The sequence below is a fragment of the Lissotriton vulgaris genome, chromosome 10, assembly GCF_964263255.1.
Source record: "Lissotriton vulgaris chromosome 10, aLisVul1.2, whole genome shotgun sequence".
In the NCBI taxonomy this organism is placed as follows: Eukaryota; Metazoa; Chordata; class Amphibia; order Caudata; family Salamandridae; genus Lissotriton; species Lissotriton vulgaris.
Genome location: NC_141698.1, coordinates 23,989,390 through 24,010,074, shown reverse-complemented (window position 1 = coordinate 24,010,074; position 20,685 = coordinate 23,989,390). Strand labels below are relative to the sequence as shown.

The 20,685-nt window shown below is 49.8% G+C and overlaps 1 protein-coding gene across 3 annotated transcripts in view; it reads left to right on the top strand.

Moving 5' to 3' along the window:
* OTUD5 (OTU deubiquitinase 5) overlaps positions 1 to 20,685 on the top strand; it is a 456,714-nt gene that overhangs the window by 166,908 nt on the left and 269,121 nt on the right. The gene's annotated exons all lie outside the window — the stretch shown is intronic.

Below are 20,685 nucleotides of genomic sequence, written 5' to 3'. Positions count from 1 at the left end.
CCCTCCACGAGATCTGCGTGGGGCTCTTCTGCTTGTGTTCTGCTCGACGCGTTGTCCGGTTGCTGGCCAGTTGGCTAGTAGCCCTGTGGCGACGATCCTTTGACAAATCCATTGCTGGTCTGGTTGCTCCAGACTGGCCCTTGCTTCCCTGCAAAGGTGAAGTACCTCAGACCCTCCTGGTCTGCACCAGAAGCTCTGTGTGTATCCTGCGTGGGTTGCCTTTGCTTAGGCTTGCTGGCTCCGATCCTGAAGCCGACCCCTCCATCTGCGAGAATCTACGTGGGACAGCTCCTCTCCAGCACCTGGTCGTCCTCGACGCCTCCTGGTCCGCGTGGCTACAACAACAAGCTTCACGACAGCACCTGATTGCTCCTCGATGACGTCTGGTTCCATCCATGCACTGGCTAGTGACCCAGACTCTGTCCCCTCTGCTTTCAGGTCTTCTTCAACTCTGATCCACCCTTGAATCCACCCGGACATCTTCCTCCTGGTCGCCTGCAGCATCTTCTTCCAAGGCTCCATAGGAAACAACGAGAAAACCAGACACACTTTGACACCTATGCACCCGCAGCCTGTGGGTGAGGTAACGCGATTACTTCGGTGCTTCTGTAGGGATTGACTATCCTAGTGTCTAGTTTTTGCTAGTTGTGTAATCCTATTTAGACCGGAAGTGTCCTAAAACTTCATTACTTACCTTTTTAAGTTCCTATTGACTTTCTATTGACTCGTGTGAGTGTACTGACACTGCACGCGCCGCCTGTGGGCCTCCTACTCCTAACCTAAGGGTCAGATAGTGTAGTCCTAGCGATGCCCTAGGCATCTTCCTTTCCCAAGTCGTGGTTCTTATACCACTTACTTAGTATATGGTTTTACGCGCCCCTAGGGCCTAACTGTAAATTGTGCTATTTAAAGTATTTCTAAGTGTAACTTGTTATGTGCTTTTGCCTCTGATCTCATAAAGAGTTCAGAGGAGTGTGTTAGTGAATGCATACATATATATTTTATATATATCCTGTGTGGTGTCCTTTCATCTGGTATTCAAGGGGTTACATATGGTAAAACAGCTGGCTTTACACGCCCTCAAGAGTCTTTTAGCCTAAGACTGTTCTGCCCACACTACCTCTAGGATAGCTGGTCTATAAGATTGACTTTACAGCCATCACCATAAGAGTTGTTTGGACTGGTGCAAGGTGTTCACTAGAATAGTGAACATCATATACCAGGCCAACTTCTCACATTGGTGTGCAGCGGTTGGGATTAGAGCTTGCTATTGTTTTACCTCTTGTAATCTTGAGATATCATTTGAAAGATCACATAGTTACCTGTAGGTACATATAAAAACAAGTCTTAGTATACTTAAGTTCTACTGAACTTAGTTGTTGAAGGACAAGGGCCTAGCACACCCTGACTACAACTCCTAGAGAGGTTCTTTAGAAAAACATATAGCGTAGGTAGGTGCAACACCACAACTCACTAGAAACCATGTCTCAGACAATGAACCCCAGTGGTTCACGGACTGTAGAGGTAGATCCCTTGAGGACTGCTTCGAGATATGAAGCCTTAGCCTTTCCAGAGTTGAGACAATTGGCACCTCCAGAAGGCTAAAACAGGGTTCAAACCCTACCCGCAAATTCCTGATTGAGTTATTAGAAGAGAATGATCAACAGTCACCTAAGACAGGTGATACAGGTAGTGCAGATGGAGTCTTCCCCTCCTCAGATGATAATACTGATACTCCTGTACCAGATGAGGAAGGAGATGGGGTAGAAAAAGATGAGTCTGATCCTGAGGTAAGCAGGCAGGTCACAGTCAAAAGACTTAGCCAGGCTAACTTAAGCACTAATGGGAGTCAGTATGGGCAGCCCTCATTCAGACCCCTAAATGGGCTTAGCCAGAGGCAGAGAAGAGGGAGATCCCACTCTGGGGACTCTTTCCACTCACAGGCCTCAAATGGCTCTGCTCAGAGAGGGATGGCCTCCCTTCAGAGAAGGGAACATGAGGCCAAAATGAGAGAAGCTGCTCTTAGGATTGAAAGACAGGAACTTGAGGTTGCCCTGGCCAAAGAGAAGCTTGCTCGTGCTGGAGAGCACAGAGGGAGTGGGTTAGAACCCACTGGTGGCAGCAATATCCCTAAGGATAAAGATAGGTCCTCTGAGAATAGACACCTAAGCAAGATTGTGCCCCCCTACAAAGAAGGGGATGACATCCACAAATGGATTACTGCTTTGGAGAGGGCCTGCAAAGTGCAACAGGTACCCCAAAGTCTCCGCTTTGACAGTAAAGGCAGCACACTCCCTGGCGATCTTAGGGGGTTATGGTCGCCAAATGTGGTCAGACATTGCTTTGCATATTGACCAACTGCCGGAAGAGGCTAAGGAAGTAGCAAAGAAGAGCTTGCATGAAGGAGAGAGAGCATCCAATGTGATAATAGATTAGGACAAGGATGTTGCTGTTACAGGGTTTAGACAGCTAGCTAGATCAGCAGTTTTGCGAAGGCAGGGATGGCTCGAAGCCACCTCATTCCATCCCAAGGTTCAAAAAAGGACTTGCACCTTCCATATGATGCAGATGCTCTTTTTTGCATCCATATGGAGGAGGCCCTCAAAACCATCAAGGCGGACACAAATACCACTTAGTCTTTAGGGACGTTGCAGTTCAGGAAAGCTCCTTTTTGAGAATCAAAGGGTAGAGGGCAGCCATCCTATAGAGGAGAGCAATGTCGGTATCCTGCTTATTCTTCTGCATCCCAGTCTTAACTGACCTCAATTTCAGCAGAGACAACCACCTCAGACATCCTATGTCATAGCAAGTCGAGGCTGGCAAAAGATGCTAGCCACCGACAATGATACAGCTACAGCACAGGCTCCAGCTCTTCCTTACCCACATTCAACTCATTTGTTTCAAACTCATCCCGCCCGCCTGGGAGGTAACATTTCCTACTACCTCCACCAAAAGCAAACCATTACTGCAGACCAATAGGTTTTACGCCTAGTACAATTTGGACACACACTAGAATTTATCCGAAAACTACCTAAAACCTCCCTCTACCGGCATCTCAAAGCTCTTCAACAAGAGGTCGAAAACATGCTTCACAACCGAGCAATAGAGAAGGTTCCACTGCCTAGCAGGAGCACGGGTTTCTGCTCCCTTTTCTTTTTGATCAGAAAGATGTTAAGGCAGTGGGGACCAATTTTTGACCTTCAGAACCTCAGTCTGTAATTGAAAGCAATAATTTTGGATGATCACATTGCAGGAGATATTGAAGGTCCTAAGCCAGCTCGACTTCATGACCACACTAGACCCCCAAGATGCCTATTTCCATATTCACATTCACCCAAGACACAGAAAATATCTGAGATATTTGGTAGCCGGATGCCACTACCAATTCAGAGTGCTCCCCTTTGATCTCAAGTCTGTGCCCAGAATTATTACAAAGTGCCCGGCTTCGGTCGTAGGATTTCTCAGACAGCAACATCAAGTCTTCCCATATCTGGACTATTGGCTGATCAAGGCACCTTCTGAGACAACGGTAAGAACGTCTACAAAGGCCTGCACATTTTTCTTCAAGAGGTTGGGTCTTACTATCAATAGACAAAAATCCAATTGGAATCCATCACAAAAGATTGTCTTCCTAGGAGCCGAGTTAGACATGGTTTGCTTAAAAGCATATCCTGTAGAGGAACACCAGCAGCGGCTTCTCACTCTGACAAATTCCTTCAAAAGAAAAGTCTTTCGGTCCGACTTTACAAATCCCTCTTGGGAATTATGTCATGGATACTACTGCTCCCCTTCTGTCGTCTCAAGATGCGTCCAATTCAGGAGGAGCTGGACAAGCAGTGGGTACAATCCGTTGGCTCCTTCAACGACATCATCAAAGTAACTCCACGCATGGTGAAAACCCTGGAGTGGTGGATAGACCAAATCTATCTGTCAGTTGGGAGGTCCCTGCAGCAAGAGGTGGCCCCAGTTGTAATTACAGCGGATGTGTCCTTAGATGGATGGGGAGCTTACCTCAAAGAGCTCCAAGTAAGTGACAAGTGGCATGAGGCTCAGACTTGATCCCACATAACTTTGCTGGTACTAGAGGCGGTGCATCTGGCCTTCCAGGCTTTTTTCCCAGAATACAAGATTCATCTGTGTTAGTCCGTACAGACAATACTAAAACGATGCACTATATAAACAAACAGTGCGGCACAAGATCTTGCCATCTTTCCAGGGAAGCACAGAACTTGTGGAAATGGGTCATAAGTCGCAGAATCTGCCTCCAAGTAGAACACGTTATCCAGTATTAGGGGTGTCTTTCATAGATTCACATGCCTGAATCATTCCCCGTCGTCGAGACGGGAGCCTCCGGTAAATAAAAAAGTAATGTCCATAGACATACATGGAGAGAAAGGGTCCAAGGGTCTCCCCTTAGTAGCCTTTCCTTGTCCTTATGTAAAAAGGACCAAACTGACATAGTCAGCCAATCAGCTCCGACCTCCCTCTAGAACCTTCCTGGGAGGAGCCTCAGTCCCTCAGATTTTCTACCGCACGTTGTGCTAGGGAGTCTCCAGCCTGAGCTCTCCTCAGGATTATTCTAAACTCAACAAACTCTCTTGGAAGTTTTTCTCTGAACCTACAAACTCTTCAAGGACTTCCTCAACACACTATCTCTGAAGTAAGTGTGTGGTTAAACTGCCTTTTCCATGTCTGACTCGGGGAAGAAAGCCCTGTTCAGGGCCTGCTCTTCCTGCAGCAAGAAAAGGATTCATGTGGATGATAAACACGACCTGTGCCTGTATTGCCTTTACCCGGATCACAATTCGGAAAAATGCGCAATCTGTCGGTCTTTTCCCAGAAAGACTGTGAGAGACAGAGAAGGTCGCCTTCTGATCTGGTTGGACAGGCTTAAGAACAGGGACAATCTGGAGTCCTCTGTCAGCAGCGTTTCCAGAACTTCTGCTGTCTCAAGTAAGAGGCCAAGGGACGCTTCCCCGGGCCCCTCAGACACTCCTCCTGCGAAGACCCACAAAAAGTCTTCAAAGGCGAGATCTGTATCATCCTCAGTGTCTGTTAAGGAGGATAAAACCTTCAAAATGCCTGCTCCGTCCTCCAGACAAAGCCAGAGGACTACTTCAGTCAAAACCACAGTGTCTACCACGTCAGCATCGTCGCCCTCTGCTTCGACGACGATGACTACTTCCTCTTCGTCTACAGGTAGGCCTGTCTCTTCAATTATTCTCCTGACGTCATCGTCGTTGACGACAAAATCCATGTCGACAACGAAGACTGCACCGTCGACGACGCCGTCCACAGTGACGAGCCCATCGTCGTCACAACCGACGACGACGAGAGTGTCGACGAGAGACTCGTCGACGAGACCATCGTCTACGAAGACACCGTCGACGAAGACGACGACTGCGCAATCGTCGACGACCAAGATCCCGTCCTCCACCCCTCCGTCGACGACGAGCCCGTCGACGAAGACACCGTCGACGAAGACACCGTCGACGAAGACACCGTCGACGAAGACACCGTCGACGACGAAGACACCGTCGACGACGACACCAAAAGCTCCGTCGACGGACTCGACGACGACACCGTCGACGGGCGATTCATCGTCCAATGAACCATGGAAAAAATCAAAGCTGGTGGAGACGCCGTCCATGATGCTACCACCGTCGACGGTCCCCTCGACGACTACAAGCTATACCATTCAGACTGGCAAACAGGGCAAGTCAATAATTACCCCGGAAACAACGTCTCCTAGCAAGGTGGAGAAGCAACCTCCTCAAGAAATTTTCCAAAGCGAGGAATCCGAGGAGGATGAACATCTGGATCCCGCTACTTCAATTTCAGAGCTTCACATAAAATGCCAGAGCACAGATGAGGAACAGGAAGAATTCACATATCAAGAACACTCTGTCCAAGCCAGTGTCCGAACCGAAGTAACCCCCATGATATGCTTGCCGGCGACCCTGGTGGATGACTTGAAACTTCTTGTGCAAGACTATAAGCGGCGCTTTCCGGAGCCTAGCAGAGGCGGTCAAGCGCCTGAGAGCCCCGCACCAAGGGACAAGGGAGATCAGACACCTCCAGCTCATGTACAGGTGTCCGCACCGGAACGCCCTCATCCTCACCACCAAGAAGTCCATCCTCAGGTGGTGGTCTCTTCGGACGAAGAAGAGGAAGAGGAAGAACTGGAGGAAGGAGAGGTCCAGGAGGTTCACTCAGACCACTCGGACCAAGATGTGGAGGACGAATATATTACATCATCCCCAGCTTCACCACAACCACGCCAAGCGGACTCCCCACCGGTGGACATTGCGGGTTTCCACAAGCTGGTGGAGAGAGCGGCGAAGAGATTCCACATGGTGGTCGAATCCACGGAAACTGACTGTTTCCTCCATGACTTCAAGGAACAGCCTCAAAAATCTGCAAAAGCGGTTCCAATCATAGATTTCTTGTGGGAACAGGGAAAGAAGCTAATGCTCACTCCTGCCTCTGTGCCAGCGGTGATCCCACGCCTTGAGAAGAAATACAGGGCACCACTCACTGCAGCGGCTTGCCTAAATGGTCACCCCAAACCGGACTCGGTGGTGACGCAGGCGGCCCAGAAAAACTCCCGCAACCCTTCCTCACCACTGTCAGCTCCCCCTGACAAAGAGGGCAGGAAACTGGACACGATTGGCAAGCGCTTCACTTCCACGTCGGCCATGTCCATCAAGGTGGCCAACTCCATCGCCTTGCTGGGGAGTTACAATCGACAGCTATGGGAGGACATTGCCCCTTACATAAAGGAACTACCTGATGACGTCCAGGGTGAGGTGAAAGCGCTCCTCGTTGAGGGTCAATCTTCTGCAGCGGAACTCATAGACTGTGCTATCGACGCAGCCATGATAGGCTTCCGTCAACTGGCAGGAGCTGCCGTTCTGAGACGCCAGGGATGGCTCAAAGCCACTTCATTCCGCCAAGAAGTTCAGGCAAAGGTTCTAGACATGCCCTTCGACGGCCAACACCTGTTTGGAGTACAGGTCGACGAGGCCCTACAGGCCATTAAGAAGGACACAGACACGGCAAGGGCACTGGGCTCTCTACAGTCTAGGAACCAGTCCTTTCGAGGCAACAGGCCCAGAGGTCAGTCCTCCTATCGAGGCTCATATCAAAACAGGTCCTCGTCCTCATTCTCGTACAATCAAAAAGGCCAGTACCAAAACAAGCAAAATCAGGGCAGACAATCCTCATTCGGAAGATCGTCCTACAGAGGTAAAAATACCAGGAGGGGCGCTGGCGGCCGCCAGTGACCACCTACTCCAGCCAGTCCAAACACCATCTCCATCCTTTCGAATTGGAGGAAAGCTGACCCACTTCCTTCACAATTGGCAGTACATCACCACGGACCGGTGGGTTCTTCAAATTATTCGATTTGGCCACTCTCTCGAGTTCACCTCCATCCCTCCCAATACCCCTCCACGCAGACGGACGCACAAACATCAACGCCTGCTTCTAATGGAACTTTCGACAATGCTACAAAAAGGAGCAATCGAAAGGGTTCCGGCATCCTCGAAGGGGAAAGGATTTTACTCCCACTTCTTTCTTGTACAACAAAAAGAAAACCAGTGGAGACCCATCCTGGATCTCCGGGGCCTCAACACCTTCCTACGAAGCCAATCGTTCAGGATGGTGACGATTCAGGAAATCCTGGGCATTCTAGAGAAAGGGGATTTCATGGTGTCACTGGATCTCCAGGATGCATACTACCACATCCCTATCCTCAAAAATCACCGGAAGTTCCTAAGATTCGAGGTGGCGGGCCGTCACTATCAGTTCAAAGTTCTGCCGTTTGGCCTCAAGTCAGCGCCGCGCATATTCACGAAATGCCTTGCGCCTGTGGCAGCCTTCCTGCGCCAACTGGGCCACCAGATCTTCCCCTACTTAGACGACTGGCTGGTGAAAGCACCCTCACCGGGGGACGCGGTCACGTCCTCCAACGCCTGCACCAATCTCTTTCAAAATCTGGGATTGACGCTCAATATCAAGAAATCATGCATGGTTCCCGCAACAAGGATTACCTTCTTAGGGGCCATGTTGGACACAGGCTGCACGAAGGCCTTCCCCTCAAAAGAAAGGGCAGACAAGATCTTATCTCTGGCCACGGCTGTGGCAAAGAAAAAGCACCTGAAAGTTCGGACTTACACCTCCCTCCTAGGGATGATGTCCTCCTGCATACTCCTCATCCCACACTGCAGGCTCAGAATGCGGCCCCTGCAGGAGGCACTCGCGAGCCAATGGACCCAAAGCACTGGCTCATTCGAAGACATCCTTCGGATCACACCGAAGATTTCAAAAGCTCTACAATGGTGGACACATCGCCACAATCTGACAGTGAGCTTGCCGTTCCTCCTCCCAGCATCACCTCTGGTGATAACAACCGACGCCTCCCTAGAGGGATGGGGCGCGGTGCTCCAGGACCTGCGGATCAGCGGCAAATGGGACTCTCAAGAGCAATTGCTCCATATCAACCTCTTGGAACTGAGAGCAGTGTTTCTGGCTCTACAAGCCTTCCAACCACGCATCCGGAAATCCCCAGTGCTCGTCAGGACGGACAACACCACGACGATGCACTATCTGAACAAGCAAGGGGGAACGCGTTCACTCTCGCTCTCACGCGAATCACAGACGATCTGGAACTGGCTGGTGCTACACGACATCCAACTCAAAGCGGAATATGTTCCGGGAAGGGACAATACCATCGCAGACGCCCTGAGCAGGCAGAAGTCCCTCTCCCACGAGTGGGAACTATCGGACAGCGCCCTCACTCACGTCTTCTCTCTTTGGGGAGTCCCAAACATCGACCTCTTTGCCACCAAGAGGAACGCCAAATGCCCGTGTTACGCAAGTTGGCATCCCCAACCAGGATCACTAGGAAATGCGTTCTCCATCGGATGGTACAGCGTCTTTGCATACGCCTTTCCTCCGTTCCCGATGATTCCACGGCTCCTCAGGAAGATGAAAGCGGAGCCATGCACCCTGATCCTGATTGCCCCGTCCTGGCCGAGGCAACACTGGTTCTCGGATCTACTTCGACTATCCATCAAATCACCGATCCGCCTGAACCAACACCCAGCCCTACTGACGATGTCCGACGGGCAAGTGCAACACCCGAACCTCCAATCGCTCAAATTATCAGCCTGGCTCCTGAGCACAGAGAGTTCGGTGGCCTGAATATCCCGCAAGACTGCAAGGATGTGCTAGCCAAAGCGAGAGCAGACAGTACGAACAAGACCTACTGTCTCAAATGGAAGAGGTTCTGCATATGGTGCTCAGTACAGGGCTTACGGCCCCTCTCCATCACACCAGAACAAATATTACCATACCTCCTGCATTTGGCCCAGTCGGGACTGGCGCATGCGTCCATCAAAGTCCACCTGGCAGCGATCTCGAGATTCACCAGAACGGTCACAGGACCTTCTCTGTGGTCTAGTCGGCTAGTCAAGCAATTCCTCAAAGGACTATACAGATCCTTCCCGAGACCTCGGAAGGTACCTCCCACATGGCAGCTTAACCTGGTACTCAACCAGCTTATGCGTCACCCGTTTGAACCCATCCACAGGGCATCGCTTCAACACCTCTCATGGAAAACAGCGCTCTTGCTCGCTCTAACCTCGGCCAGAAGGGTTAGCGAGCTGCAAGCCTTGTCCATTCAAGAACCATACCTGCAATTCAGAAATGATAGGGTGATACTGCGACCAAACCCTAAGTTCATTCCAAAGGTACCGTCGGACTTCCATCTCAACGAACCATTGGTCCTTAGGTCATTCTTCGCCAACCCCTCCACAGCAGCAGAAAGGTCGCTGCACTCTTTGGACCTTATGAGGTGCCTGAAATTCTACCTGGAGAAGACTAGGGATCTCAGGAAATCCTCACAGCTGTTCGTGGCATACAGCAGGCCAAGAATGGGCCTACCCCTCACGAAGCAAAGCATATCCAGATGGATCTCCTCTGCGATTTCCTTCTGCCACGAAAAGGCCGGCCGGCCTTTGAATGACCGTGTCCTAGCTCACTCAACCAGAGCGATGTCTACATCAGCAGCACTGTTTGCTGGGGTACCGATCCTGGACATCTGCAGAGCGGCGACTTGGAAGTCACCACACACTTTCTCCAGACACTACTGCCTGGATATCGAACTCCAGAAGGACGCGGCAGTGGGCCAGGCGGTGCTTCGCCATCTCTTTCAGTAAGGTGAGCCTTCCTACATCCCGCCTTCCAGGTATGCACATTATTGCTCTGATGAGATTATGTCTAAGCTGTCTCTTTATTGTATGATATTATATGTATTATCTACTATGACGGCAGAGCAACTCTGTTTTACAAATGTGCTACTGTGATTGCTAGCTACTCTGATTCAGGCATGTGAATCTATGAAAGACACCCCTAATACTGGATAAGAAATGCGTTACTTACCTGTAACAGCAGTTATCCAGTATTGGTGTCTTTCATAGATTCACATGCAACCCCCCCGCCTCCCCTGGAAGGACTCACTTCCCTCTTGGAACTATACTACGCCAAACCTAGCTGGGTGCGTACGAAAATCTGAGGGACTGAGGCTCCTCCCAGGAAGGTTCTAGAGGGAGGTCGGAGCTGATTGGCTGACTATGTCAGTTTGGTCCTTTTTACATAAGGGCAAGGAAAGGCTACTAAGGGGAGACCCTTGGACCCTTTCTCTCCATGTATGTCTATGGACATTACTTTTTTATTTACCGGAGGCTCCCGTCTCGACGACGGGGAATGATTCAGGCATGTGAATCTATGAAAGACACCAATACTGGATAACTGCTGTTACAGGTAAGTAACGCATTTCTTCCGGGACATTAGAACACAATTGCGGACACTCTTAGTAGGCTCATGACATTGCGCCACGAATGGGAGCTGCACCAGCAAACCCTGCAGAGCATATTCCTATGCTGGGACACACCAGAATTGGGCCTGTTCACACCTCCCCAGAACTGCAAATGCCGGTACTATGCAAGTTGGCATCCCCAACAAGGGTCCTGGGGAATGTCTTTTCAATTGCATGGTCCGGCACCTTTGCTTACACTTTTCCTCCCATTTCTCTTCTTTCAAGAGTCCTGAGAAAGATGAAGATCGAACCATGCAAACTAATCCTATTTGCTCCAGTGTGGCCACATCAACACTGTTACACAAAACTGCTTCTTCTATCACAGGTCTCACTTTTCTGACTTCCAGTGTTTTCCAATCTTCTGACTGTGAACCAGGGGCAGATCCTACACCCAGATCCCAGGAACCTACACTTATCAGCATGGCTCTTGAATTCAATGAGTTGCAGCACTTGAACATTTCCACTGAATGGTGAGATTTCTGATAGATACATCTGCCGTGTGGATTCCTCACCTTGTGAATATCCCCCTTGCGTCAGCAACATTCGGAAATTCTTTTCGTAGCCTCGCGCCGACGTGGATAGGACGTCACAGAGACACGGCTCCGCTCGCGACTCCGCTGACGTCACCGACGCCTATAATAGGCCCACGCCGGCGTGATGACATCAGTTCCCTTTTTTCTGCGTCGTCGACGCTAACGGTTATCGGGAATCTCTGTAGCCTACTGGTACATTGTTGCCATTTTGTTGCATATTTCTGCTTCTCTGTATCCTGTCTCTTCGACGATGTCATCCAAGAAGACCGGCTTCAAGCCCTGCAGGGAGTGTGGTAAAATGATGTCCATTACCGACCCACATGAAGACTGCATCTGGTGTTTAAGTTCCGACCATGATGTGAAGGATTGTTCTTCATGTCGGAAGATGAATCCGAAGGACCTGAGGGAGAGAGAAGCCAAACTTCTGGTTGCTAAGGTGAAAGCTGGAAAGGAGAAGTCGTCGAGGTCTCGTTCTCGAAGGGCGAGGGCGAGGTCGAGATCTGCTTCTCGAGAGAGGTCGTCTTTGAAGTCGGCGTCGGATCATGTTTCGAAGTCGAAGAAGAAGCACAAGAAGAGGAGACATGAGTCCCGACGTCGGTCTGGTAAGGAGTCGGGCTCGAGGTCGAGGTCACCGAAGAAGGTACGTTCGAAGGTGGTTACTCTCGAAGTCTCTGAGCATGAAGGTGAGGCCTCACCTTCCGAGTCGCATGGGCGGTCTCCCACTCCGGCTCCGAATACTTCTCCGGTTCCGAATCCGTCTCCGGCGCCGTCCCCGGCCCGTGAAGAGGAAGAGACTCGGGAGGTTGTGGATTCTGCGCCTGTTGATGAGCCGAATCCGATCCCTCCACAGGACCGGCCTGATGGTTTTCAGCCGCCCTTTCCTGCTCCAGGCCAGGACCCTTCAGCGTTTCTTAACGCTATGTATGGCGTCTTCTCAAGGGCGTGGTACCCCTCTGGTGCACCTTCGGGTCCCATGGGTCCTTTGGCATTTAGCCTGGGAGTTCCTCACTCCTATCCTCCGGCTCCGTTTATGCCTTACATGCCGGCTCCGACGCCGCATTGGCAGTTCCCGGCTCCGCCGAAGTCGTCGACGCCGATTCCAGCGTCGCCTGCTCCTGATCGTCCTAGAGGGCATTCTTCTGTGCCGTCGGATTCGATACCGGCGCCGGCCCCGAATCCGTCGGAGCCGCAGGTGGATCCGGCTGCGAGGCGTGTAAAGGAGAGATCCAGAAGGGAAGCTCAACGCCTTTTGGAAGAGCAGAGATACATGGATTCACAGTCTGATGTTGAAGAAGGTGAATTAGAAGAGAGCTGTTTTGAGGAATTGGCGGATTCAGGCACTCTTGATTTCTCTCCAGAGTGCGAGTTGCCCTCAGGCTCAGGTGCTCCTTCTAAGGATATCCAGCCTTACCATCTGTTTATGAGGAAGGCTGCTGAGCTTCTTCAATTGACTCTGCCTACAGTAGAGTTCAAGTCTAATATCCTCACTGAGGTCTTGCATTCACCGAATTCTGTGGTTGAGCCTTTACTTCCATTCAATGATGCTTTGACAGATCCTATAATGGAGGTGTGGAAGAAACCTTTGTCGGCTCCTGCGGTTTCTAAGACTGTTGCGAGGAGGTACAGGGCTGCTCCTGAGGACCCGGCTTTTCTGTCTTCTCATCCTTCGCCAGAGAGCCTGGTCATTCAGGCTGCCTGTTCAAAGAAGAGTCTTAGTGCCTTTCCTCAGGTTCCTTGTGAGAAGGAAGCAAAGAAACAGGACCAGGTTGCGAAAAAGACCTTTTCATCGGCTAGTATGGCGTTGAAGTCAACTAATGCCACATGTCTTATGGGAAGGTATGTGCATGCCCTGATGGACTCTTTGCGTATCCTGGCTCCAAAAATTCCTGACGCCAACCGGAAGGATTTTGAGGAGGTGATTTCTGACACTCAGGCGGCAGCCCGCCAGGTTATTCAAAGTGGTCTGGACACTGCCGACTCTGTGGCTCGTATTATGGGCACTGCTGGCGCCACTAGGTCAGCCTGGTTGAAGTCATCGGACTTTTCGGCTGATGTTCAGGCGACTTTGCTTGATCTTACTTTTGATGGTTCAGGTCTCTTTGGGAAGAAGGCGGATGCGGCTCTTGAGAGATTCAAGGATTGCAGAGCTACAGCTAAGTCTTTGGGTCTTCATATCAGAGGCACTTCTTCCAACAGAAGGTTCAGGGGCTTTGGTCGCTCCTTTCGGAATTTCCGGCAAGGCCAACAGCAGCAGCAGCAGCAGCAGCAACAGCAGCAGCAGCAAAATTCAGTGTACAGATCGTACGGGGGAAAGCAAAGAGCGCGTCCTCGTGGACGTCAGCCCTCCTCTTCCTCCACCTCTTCCAACCCCCCTGCCGCAGAAAATCAGCCCTAGATCCGCTTTTCAGGATCATGTGGGTCCGGTTGGGGGTCGGCTTACCCATTTTCTACAGGATTGGGAATCGGTTACGACAGATCTTTGGGTTCTCAATCTTGTAGAAAATGGGTATGCCCTTCCCTTTCGGGAATTCCCCCCTGTTTACCCTCCTTGTCAAGGTTTTTGCACCGAGGAACATCTGTCTCTTCTGCAGGAGGAGGTTCTAACTCTGTTACGAAAGGGTGCGATAGAGGTGGTCCCAGAGCAGGAAAGGGGTCAGGGATGCTACTCCCGGTATTTCCTGATCCCCAAAAAGGATGGCAGGCTTCGTCCAATCCTGGATCTCAGGATCTTGAATCTCTATCTGAAGCAGGAGAAATTCAAGATGCTCACCCTTGTTCAGGTTCTTCAAGCGTTGATGGAAGGAGACTGGATGGTGTCGCTCGACTTGCAGGATGCGTATTTCCACATTCCCATCCTGAAGTCGTACAGGAAGTATCTCGGTTGGGTCGCAGCACTACCAGTTTGCGGTCCTTCCGTTTGGTCTTACTACTGCGCCTCGAGTCTTCACCAAGGTGATGGCGGTGGTGGCAGCTCATCTCAGGAGGTCGGGGATACCTGTATTTCCTTATTTGGACGACTGGCTGATCAAAGCGTAGTCGTCAGAGAAGGTGCTCCATCATCTGCAAGAGACAACTCAGTTGTTGTTCAGGTTGGGTTTTTCGATAAATGTACCCAAGTCTCACCTGGTGCCCTCCCAGCGCAACCTGTTCATAGGTGCCGTACTGGACACTACTGTTTGTCGTGCATTCCCTCCTCCTCAAAGGATTCGCGACATTCAGGAAATTATTCCTTTATTTTACAATGGAGCGGTCGTTCCAGTCCTGAAGGTCCTTCGCCTGCTCGGTCTGATGGCTTCTTGCATTCTGTTGGTCAACCATGCACGCTGGCACCTGAGGGCACTCCAGTGGTGTCTCTGCAGGCAGTGGTATCAGCACAACGGAGATCTCGGGGAGTCTGTGAAGATCTCCAGAGAAACTGCGGCGGATCTGTCTTGGTGGAGCGTGGAAGGCAACCTGTCGCAAGGAAAGCCTTTCTATCTACCTCCATCGGTGGCCACAGTTATAGCGGATGCATCCACTCTAGGGTGGGGTGCTCATCTGGGGGATCTGGAGGTCAAGGGTCTTTGGTCTCCAGAGGAAAGGTTGCTTCACATCAACCTTCTAGAGTTGCGGGCGATACGTTTGGCGCTCAAGGCCTTCCTCCCTTCTCTTCGCGGTCGGTCGATCCAAGTCCTGACGGACAACACGACCGCGATGTGGTACATCAACAAGCAGGGAGGAGTGGGGTCGCAGTGTCTCTGCAGAGAGGCTCTGCTTCTCTGGTCTTGGGTTCAGGACCACCAGATTTGTCTAATGGCAAATCATCTGGCCGGAGTTCTGAACGTGCGTGCAGACAGTCTCAGCCGGCAGTTCTCTGCCGACCACGAGTGGAGGCTTCACCCGGAGGGGGTTCATCACGTCTTTCGGACGTGGGGGACTCCTCGGGTGGACCTGTTTGCCACTCGCGAGAATGCTCACTGCCCGTTATTCTGCAGTCTCCAGTATCCGATGCAAGGAGCCTTGGGGGACGCGTTTCAGTTGAGTTGGGGAAATCAACTCCTTTACGCGTTTCCTCCCATACCCTTGATTCCTCGGGTTCTGAGGGAGATTCTCCAAGACCGGGCCCAAGTTATATTGGTCGCCCCGGATTGGGCAAGAAGGGTGTGGTATACAGATCTACTCCACCTCTCCTCTCACCCGCCGCTCCGTCTACCTCTCAGGGCAGACCTCCTCTCTCAGATGGAGGGGCAGGTTCTACACCCCCACCTCCAGACATTGCACCTTCATGCCTGGAGTTTGAACGGGGCAACCTGATTTCCTATTCTCTCACGCCTGACGTGGTGGATGTCATTTTGTCTGCCAGACGTGACTCCACTAAGACGGTCTATTCATATAGATGGTCTAGGTTTGTTATTTGGTGTGGTGAGAATGATATTGACCCGTTGAGAGCCCATTTATCAGATGTGCTCCGGTTTGCTCTTTCTTTGGCGCAACAGGGGCTTGCAGTTGCCACGGTTAAGGGCTATCTTTCGGCGCTGTCGGCTTTTATTTGTTTGCCTGATCAGCCCTCTCTTTTTAAGTCTCCTGTAGTTTTGAGGTTTTTGAAGGGTCTTGTAAACAAGTTCCCTCCTACTCCTTTTATTGTACCTCAGTGGGACTTGAATCTTGTCTTGGCTTTTCTGATGGGCTCTCCCTTTGAGCCTCTTCATAAATGTCCTATGAGGCTTTTAACCTTTAAGGCAGTTTTCCTAGTTGCAATTACCTTGGCAAGGAGGGTGAGTGAGCTTCAAGCTCTTAGTTCCAAGCCCCCGTTCCTGACCATACATGCTGATCGGATGGTTCTAAGGACCAGGGCTGCTTTTCTTCCTAAGGTGGTGACTCCTTTCCACCTTGGTCAATCCATTACCCTCCCTACCTTTTATCCTCCCCCGCACCCTTCCAAGGAGGAGGAGAGGTTACACCGTCTGGACCCTAAGAGGGCGGTGTCTTTTTATTTGGACAGAACTAAAGACTGTCGCTTGGATGATCAACTCTTCATTGGCTTTGCTGGCTGCAAGAAGGGAAGAGCGGTCCATAAAAGGACTTTATCAAGATGGATCGTTCTGTGTATTAAGATCTGCTACTCTTTGGCCGGTAAGGAACCTCCAGAGGGTATTAGGACTCATTCAACTAGAGCTAAATCGTCAACCTCAGCTTTGGCTAGAGGTGTTCCTGTGGAGGACATTTGTAGAGCGGCGACCTGGTCTTCCCTCCTCAAGTGGAGACAAGCACTTGGAATCAGAAATGTGCATACTACCCTAGACTGCAGGAAAAATGAAATCTGTCTGATACTTCAGTTTCTGAAAATAGACATTTTAGGCGGATAGTTGATAGTCTCAACTTGGAAGGAGGCACTCATTCGCAAGCACTCTAGATTGCCCCAGAGTAGTGAAGTGACTGAACTGGTTGAAGTTGACCAGAAACACAGAATGATCCAAGTGTTGACTGCCAGTTTACAATAGTAGTTATTGCTGCCATTTGAGGCATTAATCAACCAGCTTCTAAGATCCGGATAGACCAATCCTTCAAATTTACAACGCCACCACTGATAATGCACATTGAAAATGCTCATGGGCATATTTCAGCCCTAATTAACCCCTTCCATGCTGATGACAGAACGGTTCCGTCATCCGCATCGGTTGAGCTGTGCTGATGACGGAACCGTTCCGTCATGACTCCGCCCGCGCAAGGCGGAGTCAGCACAGGCGGGGTATACGCCCTGCACGCAAGGGGTTAAAGGGCTTTTTATTGATGCTTGTTGCTCACCAAATGCCTTCAGCAACTATCAACCTGTCTGAAACTGGAGTGTAAAAATGGATGAATTTGTCGTCTATGATGCGCATCTTATGTTCTGTTAGATATTTTTGTATAGAGCATGGCTGCCCCAACACCGGGGCGTCCCAGCGCTGGTGGAAGAAGGCCAGGGAAGGTGAAGCTAGACAGATGAAAAGACGACCAGGTAAAATCAGTTTCTGAATGCCCAAGGAACATGTGCGCACCATGCACGCACACCATGGAGCTAGATGGATGAAAACAGCAAAGTTTTGGTCTGTGTCCTGAATGCCCAATGATCTTGTGCGCTACGAGCGGCGAGAGGAATGGAGTTTCATAGGGCAGAGGCCAACGCCCTAAATGAGCACCCCCAGCTCTGCTCCTATGCACCCGAGGATTGCAGGCCAGGTACAGGTCTGCGGAGCATAGAGCTCGTGCTGGGACATAAAATGTACAGAGCCTCTGCAATATCTGGGGACCCTGGCCGTTTAAGGTCTTCTGGGTGGTGCAGAGAGTTTTAAACAGGTGCTGAATCTTTTGAACTCATCTTTAGCATCAGGAAAGGTTCCCACTGCCTTTAAGGAAGCAAGGTTGATCCCTCTGCTAAAAAAGCCTGGGGCAGACGTGAAATGCCTAAAAAATCTTAGGCCTATTTCCCAGATCCCTTTCCTGGCCAAAGTGCTGGAACAGCATGTTTTGGCCGACCTTTCTGACCATCTAGAAAGGAACGGTTTGTTGGAACCAAATCAATCGGGGTTCCGTGCAAATCACAGCACGGAACTGGTCATGCTGTCCATCATAGACGAGCTCCGGAATAGGGCAGACAAGAAGATACCCGGCGCCCTGGTGCTGTTAGACCTCTCCGCGGCGTTTGACACCGTTTGTCACAAACAACTCCTGTCGCGGATGAGGGACTTCGGCATCCAGGGCACAGCCCACGCCTGGTTTGCTTCTTTTCTACAAGGGAGGACACAAAGAGTTCAGCTGGGAGAATTGCTCTCTACTGCAACACCAATCTCTTGTGGAGTGCCACAGGGGTCGGCTTTGTCGCCCCTGTTATTCAATATATATCTCCAACCATTGATTGCACTCCTGAATCAAATGGATCAAATCAAATGCGGACGACACCCAAATCATTATCCAAATGGATAATGCGCCTGGGGCGCCAGCAAATCTGCAAACCATCTTGAAGCATACAGCTAATTGGATGTCGCTGAACTCCCTAAAAATTAATCCGGACAAGACGGAAGTTCTACCTATTACCATCGCTGGCAATCCATGGCATGATGGATTCTGGCCGAGGGAACTTGGACCGCCCCCGGAGCCGGCAGTGGCTGTAAAAAGCCTAGGCATCTATGTGGATGACAAGCTTTCCATGCGGAAACAAGTTACCACGGTGGTAGGAACTTGTGTTGGCCTGCTTCGTCAACTTAGAAAAATTGCGCCATTACTGTCCCATTCCACACTGAGACGGGCGGTTTCCGCTATGATCCTTGCAAGACTGGACTACGGCAACTCGCTCTATTTGGGTTTACCCCAAAAACTCCTAGACAAACTTCAGATGGTGATGAATGATGCCGCTAGGCTCATTCATAAGAAACCCAGGAGCACGCATGTGTCCCCACTTATGCGTGAGCTACATTGGCTCCCAGTAAGGCAGAGGGTGCTCTTCAAAGGGTTATGCATTGCTCATAAATCGCTTTATGGTAAGGCACCAAGATACATTAAGACCCGCCTGATTCCATATAAACCTGCCGGGGTGCTAAGATCTGCTGAGGCAACTCTTCTCATGCAACCTCGTTTCAGATTGGCGACAGTGGGCGGTCGTGCCATCTCGAACACCCTCCCAGCGGCTTGGAATAGTCTACCGGCGGACTTGCGCAAAGAATCTAATTTGCTGTCCTTTCGGAAGAGGTTGAAGACTGTTCTTTTCCAGAAGGCCTGGGGAGGGCTATACATTTCTGGGAAGTGTCTTTTTTTGGTTTCCTGCGGTGCTTACTGGACAAGCGCTTAGAGACCCCTGGGTTATATAGCGCTATACAAATCGAAATAAATAAATAAATAAATAAACAGAATTCTCTGTTCAATAGGCAGCCAGTGAAGACGGTGCAAGAGATGAGAGGTATGACCGTACTTGGGGAGGGCAAAACGTATGCGAGCAGCCGTGTTCTATGCCTCCTTTACGGAGTTTAGGACCAATCTGGTGTAGAACTAACACTTTGAATATTTCTTTCATAATCCATTTGTTTTTTTATTATAAGGTAGAGTATGTCCTTGCAGTCATACCTTAATCCCACATTTGAAATCAGTAAGTAACTAGAATGAATTCTTTCTTTTTTGGGAATTGAAGACCACCTTCCTAGCTTTTTTTTGTAGCCAAATGTCTACCTCCCTTTAGTTGTTCATGATGGTGTTGATTTGACTTCCTCTGAGCTGGTGCCAGCAGAGGAGCCTTGCACTTGAGACAGACATTTTGCCAGTACTCTGCACCGTTTTTTTGCTACTCTGATATCTTATGCTCTTCCTCCAGCCCTCAGGGGTGTGTTACACAGAGAAGAAAAGGAGTAGTTGCTGCTGTCTGTCAGGAGACTTCCCTGCAGCCACCTAGTGTTGTTGTAATGGTCTTCCTATGGTACTGCTTTGAGTGTTGCCGGACTGTCCACAGAGTTCTCTGTACCCTACTCTGGTTATAGCGACTGTTGTGGAACTTAGTGGGGCTTTTTTTAAACTCTTCCAGACCAACAAATTTCACAAAGTCCCAATTTCGAACTTTATTTTGTTCATTTCTTCAATCCAGCATGGGAACCAAAGAATTTTGCCTGAAAGATGAACCCTAAATTAAAATCTAAAAAAGAAAAAAACATTGCTGCGTATATCCCAACTTTTTGGTCTGAAAATGAAGGAAAGCAGGAGAGCATGAAATGTAGGTATCTGGGCCACTGTAATGGTAAGTTCAAGTTTGACGTTACTGCTTTATGGAGTTAGCAACTTCCATGTGTTGTATTGGCAGTTGCCTCAGAGCTGCAGCTAACTAATTTTAACTGGGAATAAGGGATCACAATGTTATGCCTGTTTCCTTCTTTAAAAATGTTACTGGTGAGGAGTGGATTGTTCATAATTATAATAAAGATTCCTACAATGCTGAACTAAGATTATAAGAAAACAACTCTTCCTTCACCACATGAACCTAATTTCTTGCTGTAAACACTAAAATGGAGTAGTGTGCCTAAAGTGAAAAATTTCACATAACTGAAGAGAAATCCTTCCCAAAGTTACTCTGTGCTGCCTTAAATACGTGGGTGTTGACACAGTTCGAAATTAGACAGTATAATTAATGTAAGCACAGATCTCTACTTGAAATTACTACTGCATCATTGATTTCTTCATTGAGATCAAATATTAGCATTACAGATTTTCCCTTTCTTCTTATACAAAGCATCATAAGCCATTTCCACTTTGGATCTTATTCCCCTTCAAATT